This window comes from Corvus brachyrhynchos, unplaced genomic scaffold, assembly GCF_000691975.1.
Source record: "Corvus brachyrhynchos isolate BGI_N302 unplaced genomic scaffold, ASM69197v1 scaffold152, whole genome shotgun sequence".
NCBI classification, from domain to species: Eukaryota; Metazoa; Chordata; class Aves; order Passeriformes; family Corvidae; genus Corvus; species Corvus brachyrhynchos.
In genome coordinates this window covers 8547592-8557174 of record NW_008237447.1, presented here as the reverse complement: position 1 = coordinate 8557174, position 9583 = coordinate 8547592, and positions in this window count along the sequence as shown.

Here is a 9583-nt window from a genome sequence, read left to right as displayed (position 1 = left end):
GAAAGAGGGAAAGGATAGAAACAAGGGTTGCAACAGAGGGAAAATTTCTGCAAAAGGGAAGATAAAGCAGAGCAGGAAGGATCTGCAGTTCTGGAACTGAATTACTAAGTTGAAAAACACATTCTGTGTAAAATATATTTTGATGGCTCCATAAGTAGTAGCACCATGAACAATGAGTCTAAAAGCCTCTGTCTGGTTGAAGACATGGAGATCACTAAAGTTCAAAAATCAAACATTTTGTTTACTTTTTGTCAGGTCTGAAAAGTACAAGGAATTACATTTAGAAGTACATAGAGGGGTTACTATGCCACAGACTTAAAAGTTAGGAGAAAATAGGAACCGCAAGGTGATCTGTGCAACATCATTCCAACCCCTGGAAGCAAATGTGATATTTCCTTCTATGTTCCCAGAGAATTTTTGTCTTTTCATGACTTCTACTGAATCCCATGTGTCACCCATCTGTGTGGCCTCACAAGTGCTCAGATTGAGAGAAAAACAAAGATACTTAAGAAATTTTCACTATGAAATGAGTTAAGGGGGCTGCTGTAAAATATTCCTTTAAGGTAAATGTTATCACTTTTAACAACAGTAACAAATTATCTGCAGGTATCTCATGTTCTGCTATTTAAAGTAAGATAAGTACAAACACTCATCCTCATACCTTAATTAAAAAACTCTAAGTGTTATGCTTTTCCTCAAAACGGATGACACTCACTTGATTGCTGTAAGCATAACCACACTCAGCTTTAACCACAACAAATTATCCATCACTCCACATCTTATGCTGTTAATGGCAATGTAAGTACAATCTTCAAAAGCATCCAGTAATGGCAGACTAAAGGCTGTTTCATTGCCTGTCCAAAAATAGCAGAAAACTACCTTTTATATCATTCCAAGGACTCTGCACTTTCTAGAAAATGTATATCTTAGTCTTATCTGCAGCTTGTCAGACAAAAGCCGTATGTCTTAGAAGTTCTAATATGCCCTGTGCTTCAGGCAGGCTTGGTTTTCCAAACATGTAGTGGGAGCTTATTATCTTGAATTAAATTTGTTAGCTCTGCAATGTAAAACTGCCTACAATATACTTCAGTATTACTGTGTTGTATTGACAGAAAATACTAAAACGGGAAATGTAACTGACGGATGCAGTGTGGAGTTGCCACTGGAAGGACTAAGAAGCGAAGGATGTCCTAATGGAGCAAGAACAATGGACATTAAATAAAAAACTGGGATTTTGTCCAAGACAGGACAAAATAGAGACTGTTTCTAGTATTAGCTGTTCAAATATTGTGGCACTAATGGAGCACAGGGACTACCATGCTGAGAAAGACCAAGGAATAGTACCAAAATTTGCTCTTCTACCAATCATATACATGAGATATTTAGGATGAATGATCAAGCCTCAAATGACACACACTCTAATTGTGGATTATACAGGGTCAGAAGGCGAGTTTCTTCTGACCTCGGCTACCCTGCTTGTGCTGTGAAATATGGAGAAATTCCTTAATTTTCATTGATGGCTATAACAGTAGTTTGCACCCTCATTTATATTTACCTTTCCCTATTAGCTGATACGATCTCCTGTTAACAGGATTAAAAGGCTCTGAAATACACAAATAGATCATTAGGGACAAATTACATTTGTAACTAATGCGATTCTTAAGGCTCGGAAGTGATAATCATCAGATGGTGGCAGACAAAGAAACCCCAAGAAAATCCTTTAAAAACCATGGCTGAACTTGCAATTAAGATGAAACTAAATTTATTCCATGTCAGCAGCGTGTTCATTGCCTTGGCTTCCACTGCAAGGGGCATGCCCAGTCCCTCCAGGATCGGAAGGTAATGCTATATTCCCCTTGAAGCCAAAGGGAAATTCCCTCCTGAGAGTCTGTGCCACAGGCCCAGGTGATGAGGCAGCAGCAGCTCCATTCCTCCCCTGTTGATCTGGCCCTAAGGCTCTTTCCTTGGCTTTACTGCTTCAGTCAGCCAGCCCTTTGCAGCTTGGCTCCCGCTCCAAACCCCCAGCTAGAGGTGCTTTCACAAATTCTCCCATAACCTCTCATGTTCAACATGCTACTGCTGTCCCATGGGAGGTTTTTGCTAATATCTTTGTGTTCTGAACCTGTGTTTCCTCTCCCCACACTTCTTTTCCTTTTTCTTTTGGGCTCCCCCTCATGAGGAGCTTTTTCAAAAGCTTTTCCCAAATAATTTTGTTGATAAAGCTGTCCTTCCTAATTCTTCTTCCAGCTGAGAGAATATTCACTGCTTTCTGTGAATTCCATTAGGTACACTCAGGTTGTTCTTTCCATGAACATTTGTCAGCCTTAGATTTCTCTGCAATCTGTTTTTATTGCTACTTTAGACTCCACCTCCTGATTGGATGCTTTGGGCTAGTGGGCATCTTTTTTTCGTATTCATTCACCTTTTTTTCAGCTTTCATTCTAAAAATAAACAACTCAGGTATCTGTGGGCTGGGTAATGAAACCACCAAAACAGTCATTTGGGAAAGGAAAACAGAGCAAGGCAATTTTGGAGCAAGACTTACCAAGTGCAGTCACACAACACAGATGGAATAATCTGAAAAGTTTAGTGGCCATATTCCCATTTCTAATTGACTATGTTTTTTACAAACTTGCAGCTGTTTTAATATATAAAAATAAATATCATCAGTCGGAAGTTGAACAAGAATCATGAACTTCCCAATCTATTGTATACTAGCCTCTTGAAGAAAATGTACAGAGAAAAACCCCATGCTTATTTAGTAATATTTTACTGGTTACTGGGTATATTTAGATTTTTATATGTTTTTTTTTACTAGATCCAGACACCCAATCATGAAGAAAGGAAACATTCTTTCCTGACATAGCACTTTAGACAGATTAGGGGTGACAGTTTGTGCAAACTGCAAACTTTATTATACCTTGGGCATTTCACATCAAACTTATGACATATATCATGTATAATAAGTGGGAAAATACACTTATAGATAATAAATTAGAAAAGTAACATAGGTTAATAGAAATCTGCATGCCCCAAAAGACAAAGAAGTGGAACTCACCTGACACGTTGACATTACATGTAAGCCTTAAGTGTATTCATGTCCTCTAGGCATTCCAAAGCCATATCAGCCGTAGATGGAACATACTTGTGCCTCAAATAAACCCCTGAATGTCCAGGAACTCTGCAGTTTTCTGATCTCTAACTTCTTATGAGTTAGCCTGTCTGAAAGTGGGATATAGTAATAAAACTGACCAAGAAAACAAATTTCTAAACAACAGAAAAATGAGTGCACGTTGCACAGTGTCAAGGCTTGGCTGATGACATGACACTTCCCAGATGGCCCTCAGCTCACTTGGATTGCTAAATCACTCTAGAGTACCTGGTAAAGGACCAGAGTCTTTAGAGAGTGAAAACTCTTCTGGGCCTGAGCAGGAACCTGCAGGGTCATGTTTTGATAATCCAGAAGAACAAGTTGCTCAGAACTGACTGCTCCTCTATTCTGGGCAATGACCAGGTCTGTAGTAGGAAGCCTAGATCACAGTCAAAAGCTCTTCAGCACAGTAAGAGGATGGCTGCACTGAGTTACATTTCAAATATCCCACCATGAGAATTCCACCGTATTTTTCCCCAGCAGCCAGAGAAAGCAGGTCAAGGATGTCATTTCATACACATTCACACACGCACGCACACATTGCTGACTCAGGAGCAGCTTTAACTGAAGTAATAACCGGGGGGAAGTTGCAGTTGCTTTAAACCAGGGGGAAAGGAACTAAACATCAAAAAGTTAGAAGTCCATGCAGCTTCAAGCCATTGTTTCACACACTCACAAAAGGTGGTTAGATGGAGACACAGCAGGTGTAAAAACAAAATCTGCCCCTAACGGCTGTGCTGGAAACCAGCTTTTGTTTGAGGTAGCTTAAGTATAGCTCTTGAGCTGTTTAATGGTGAGGATATTTCCCCCTAAGGTAATGTGTCAGGTATTGATAAGTTTGTTTTAAATTCTATATAATTAAAGCAGTAAATAGAATACTGACATGTCTGTGACCCGAAACACCATTTAACAGATAAGTATGTGTGGGACTGTGTTACAAAAAACATGCAAAGGATAAGCCAGAGGTCAGCCAAGGTCCTCTGCTCTCAGTGACATTACCTATTTACTCTAAATCAAGCATCAGCATTAAAATTGCAGGAAGAAAGCACCCCTCCTCCCTGCAGTACTGGGACAGATGGAATAGACCTCCAGCTGGAGCCTTTTCAATGTTTTTCTGGATGGAACTGATATCTCCAGAAATTAAAAGCTGTATCTACTCTTTTTTTTTTTTGCTCTTGTGGTAAGTATGCTAATTGGATAAAACAAGCACAGACAGTTGCAAACCCATTAGTACAAGATATACTGTTTAATATCCACTCTAGCCATGAAAATTATTCTGTTTGTGTTAGAAAAGAGAAGCCAAGGAGAAAGGTCATTACATTGTGTCTGCAGCTTTCGCTCCTAATATGTGATTCTCATTTCTCAGTAAAGGGAAAATCAATACTCCTCTAAGTTGCCTTGGATTCAAAAAATGTACAGCTTTTACCCACGGTGTGGTAGCAATTTAGAATGATCATGACATATATTATGCAATGCTGGTTCTTACAAAGCTCTGAACTTCATGTTGACATTTTTAATTGTGCCATTGAGTCTTGTCCAAAATTGCAAAATAGAAACACTTTAAGTGCGATGATATTTTAGTAGAAATTTAGCTCTCTCCATTATGAGCTGCCTCTTAACACCAGGCAGTTCTCAGCTTTGATTTAGGTGCGAGGTTTTACTCTCAAAGCTGGAAGATTAAAGGCAGCCATGGCATCCAGGATTTGTGACAATAACAGATGAGGTACTGATCAGATTCATACATTTATTAGGGTTTACAAACCAAGAGGCTATGTCTGTAGCAGAGACACACAGGTAACTTGTTTCCTTTTTTTCTCTTTTGGTTATCATATTCTCAACCATTTAGGCTGGAAAGACTGAGAAAAACAGCAAGGCATTACTGAAAATGATAAGGAAATATAACCATAATTTAGGTTCATTATAGCATATTAAGAAATGCTACATACATTCTAGAAAAACCCAGCAAACTAGTGACACAGCTGGGCACAAAGGAACAATGAGAAGAAACAATGGAGACATGTACTGTGGAGTAGGAGCTCTTACTGCCAGATGTGAAGGAGCAACTATGCTCACTGTAAGGAAAAGCCTGGAGTCAGCACCTGGAGGTACAATCACTCTCTAAATCAGGACATGGCACACTTCAGCAGTAGTCGCCAACAAAGAGTTAACAAAGAGAAGTTAAGGATGTTTCTCATAAGAAGAAACCTCTTGCAAAAAAATTCCTCAGGCTTAAAGAGATCTGTATCATCCCTGACATCACAAACTCAGTGTTCAGCACTAAACCCACAAGCCCCATGTCTTTGGCACACAGTTTCCGTCTAGACAAACACATTTAAACATGTATGCAAACCTCTCTTTGAGCATGTGTTGGAGAGATTTGATGCTGTGCACCCAAGGAGAAGCTAACCCCATTCTGGAGGGCAATTTCTTCCTGCCGTTGCTGGGCCAAGCCATGTTAGGGGCTGAACAAGGCCCTGCATGAAAGCTATTATTCACCACTTAGGGGGGAGCTCAGATCTGGATCCAAATCCCGATCCTGACTCATCAGCCCACAGCAATAGGACTTCCTTAATTTCAGCCTCAGATGCCAAGTTATGTATTACCTTTAACCACACTTACTGGTTTTTTTCTCTTTTTTTTTTTTTTAATATAGAACATAGAATTTTAAGTAGATGTATGTAAAAAAAAAAAACCAACCCAACAAACCCTCCCAAAAAATTGCCATTGCCACCTGCTCCTTTCCCCTCACCATCACTCACTAAAGACACCATCTGGGAATGACTAGCAACCAGAGCAGGGAGTGAGCAGTCCATATGTTAAAATTTAAAATTTGACAGCCCTATTCTGGCCTTTCCATCACCCACTATTTTTCTGTTTTACAGTTTCGGTACTATAACTAGTCTCTCCAATGTTTGCAAGGACTAAAACATTTTTTTTTCATTGTGGATAGATCTTTATTTTACATTAAATCTTTAATTTAAGTTGAAATTCATCAATTTTTCTCCACTCTCAGACTTCTTCCAAAAATTTAATGTGAAACAGGATGAGATATTTAATTATCAAAACCTGTGGCAATTACTGTACAGCTCATGTATTAAATTATTAGACTAGAGAGATGAGAAAAAAGCACAGTTCTCTCTTCTTTTGCATTAGTTTGTGAGTGTGACAGACCTCTGGGTACTGTTAATAATTTTTCTCAAATTTTTCTTGCTCAAAGCCAGAAAGAAATCTACATAACTTTTTTTCCTCTTCTCATTTCAATCCCCAAATCCCATCTTGTGGATTTGCCTTATCATTCACATACATCCAAAGTGTGGTGAGACTCTTAAGCAAAAGCAAGGTAAAATTTTTAAAAAAGCAAAATGTATTCATTTCACATAAAAATAAGCAGGAGTAATCCAAAGGAAGAAGCTGAAATGATACTTGTTTCTTACTTACTATCCCTGGTCCAAACTTTTACAGACTAATTCCTCTTATAATAATGAAACTTATAGATTGTACCTCTTTAAAGTTTTTTGTTGTACACTCATGTGGGGGAGATTATAATCTAGGCTCAAGCAGATGGACAAAAAATTACTGGTGAAAAAGGCCAGATACAAACTTTTATATGTACAAAACAAAGCCAGACTGAAGCATTCCACTGAATATCAGCAGATCTAGTACATTTATCTTTTGAATGGGTACATTTGTTTAAAAAGCACCAAAAGATTTTGTAAGACCATTTATGAACATCTGAAAGAAGTTGAGACGTTGCAAGACTTGACTATTACATACTGAATAAAACCAGCACCCAATAAGACTCTTTGAAACTGAAACTATATTAAGCATTTACTTTAAAATAAACCCTGCAACTACACCTGATAAAAGCTTCTGAACGCTTTTGTACTCCACTCATAACCCTTTCAAGGTTATTTGGTGCCAAGCCAAATATTATTAATGCAACTCAGGAAGTGTTCTGACTAGGCAGACAGCACAGTGGGGGATCGCAAAGATTTGCATGAATTCAAGGAAATGTGAGGAGAGAAAGATGAAGCTCATCAGAATACCTGTTGGAGAAACACAATTCACACTCTTTAAGGGTCTTGTGTGCTTCCTGGCCATTGTCATTTTAACATTCAGTTTGTCAGTAAATTTCTAAATTTTAAACTTCCACGCGGACTCAAGAGTTTATTGATAAAGTATTTGGTCATAATATACATTACTGGGAGTAAAAATCTAAGAGGGTAAGGATCAGATTCTGCCATCTGGCTAAAGGTAAAAAGCAGCAACCTCTGCCACAGAGTTTTTACCTTGAGATGTCCCTACTGAAAGGGCAGCATTAGGCAGGAATTAGCACTATACAGAGAGTTATTTCTTTTAGCCGCAGACTTCTGAGATTTACAGCTGAAGAACTAGGATGTTGTTTTAGTGAGACCCTATCCTGTAAAAGGCACATATTTTATACCTGTTCTCCCTCCTCCCCTTGTATTTTGGAACCCTACTGGTGTGGCTGCCAGCTGTGACCAGACTGTCAATTATTTGACTCCCTCACTGAATGGTTGGATCACATCCAAGGCTTCTTATTTACAAGGCTAAAACAAAATCCAGGTCCCTTTTGTTTGTATACAGGTGCTCAATTAGGAGAGATCCTATAGGGAAACAATTTTTTATTTGAACCATAAAAGACATTGATTCTCTTTAATCTGAAACGTCAGCAAAAAATGAGGGGCTGCTTCATGTCAGGAGGAAAATGAGTAGTGGAGTCACGATTTCACTGATTCAGTTCAGTTTCCTCAAAAATTACTTATTAAGCCCAGAAAAACACAAGAGAAGGCAATGTTTAATCTCACTTTCAAGTCTTTTTCAGTCAGAACTGAGTTCCAGAAGCTTTGTTCCTGTTGCAGTTTTGCTTTCTGATAGCTTTGCTTTCTGACACCTCCGAACCCTTGCGAAAGAAACCTCTCCAAGGCCCTTCTGACTCTGCTCCGAGCAGGAACTTGCCCCTGCTTGGGAGTGAGAGCCCAGGACTTACTGCTACGTCCCCCTCAGGTAAAAGAGGGGAGTTGTGCTGCCTCCCCCAGCCATGGGAACCAATGAAACAGTGACTTTGAATCCGCAGGCTCCTCTACGAGGTGTTTTAAGGAGCTTTACTGAGGAAGCAAATGGGCCTAAAGAAGAAATTCAGAGCCTTTCTTTGGGCATGGTCATTACAATCACAAACTACTGGTCCAAGAATTGGTAATGGAAGAGTTTTCCACAGTTTTGTCAAAGCCAAAGCATTCAGTAAAATTTTCCTTTAAGAAATGCTAAAATTTTGTTTAGGATGCAATTTTCATTGAGATGTATTTTTTATCTTTCCTTTTTTATTCTTTTTTTCAGTGTGACATGAGATCAGGGAGAAAAAGCCTAAAATAATGTTATTTTTTGAAATTCTGTTTTTTCTTGTATCATGTCATTGCAATATAACATGTATTTTGACTTTGTGTCATACTTTAATGTACAGTGGGGCAGCAGAAGTTTGAAAGTTGTTCTGTTGTCTCACTGGTGTGCTGCGGTATTAGAACTGTTACTGCTACTAGCAAGAACTAGTTAAGCATTTGATATATGTTTATGTTTGAAGTTCCTCTTGTCACATTAAAACTTTGACAGCCATACTTTGAAATAAGCATTGCCTACCAGAAAAAAAATTCTTAGATATTTCTCTGAATATTTTTTCATAGAAAGATAACTCAAGGTCAACAAGAAGATATCAACAACAGAGGAAAACATAGTTTGCCATAGAATAAAAGCTGAAGAACAACCAGTACAATCGTATGGGTGCTATCATATGTTATCATAGAGGTGTATAGCAATTTAAAAACATAAACAATAAAGAAATTATCATTAGAATTCAGAAATGTAAAAAATGGCAAATGACTGTGAGTATTTTCAGTCTTTACCAGCTTATCCTCGAGCAGCCTGGCACGGTTCTCATGTGATGGGCAACCACCTCACCAATCCCAATTGCTATTTGGGACTACTAAGTGTTAAAGAGACCACCAGCAGCAGCTTTCAGGGCTCTACAGAAGGTACACAAATTTTTAAATCCCTGATTAGGCTGTTGATATCAACAGGAATATTTTCTCGTACATTTTCCTTTCTTGGAGCTGAAGATATGAAAACTCAATGGGTAGGACACATCCATTGCTGGGAGGTGTGGTGCCCTTCCAGGCTTGATGGACTTTGCCAAAGTCTCCAAGTAAAATAATTTGTCAACCAGTTTCTGAATGTGAGGAGAACTTTCTACTGCCTTCCACTATCTGTGTAGTATTTAGCAGTGCTCAACTACATCAGATTCTCAGCTTAAGGGTCTTGGCAACAGGCTCCCACCTCATAAAAATCTCCCTTGAATTCTCACAGATGTTTTAATGGTACTTACACTTTTTCTCCAGAAACACAGCCTCTGAAGCAAAA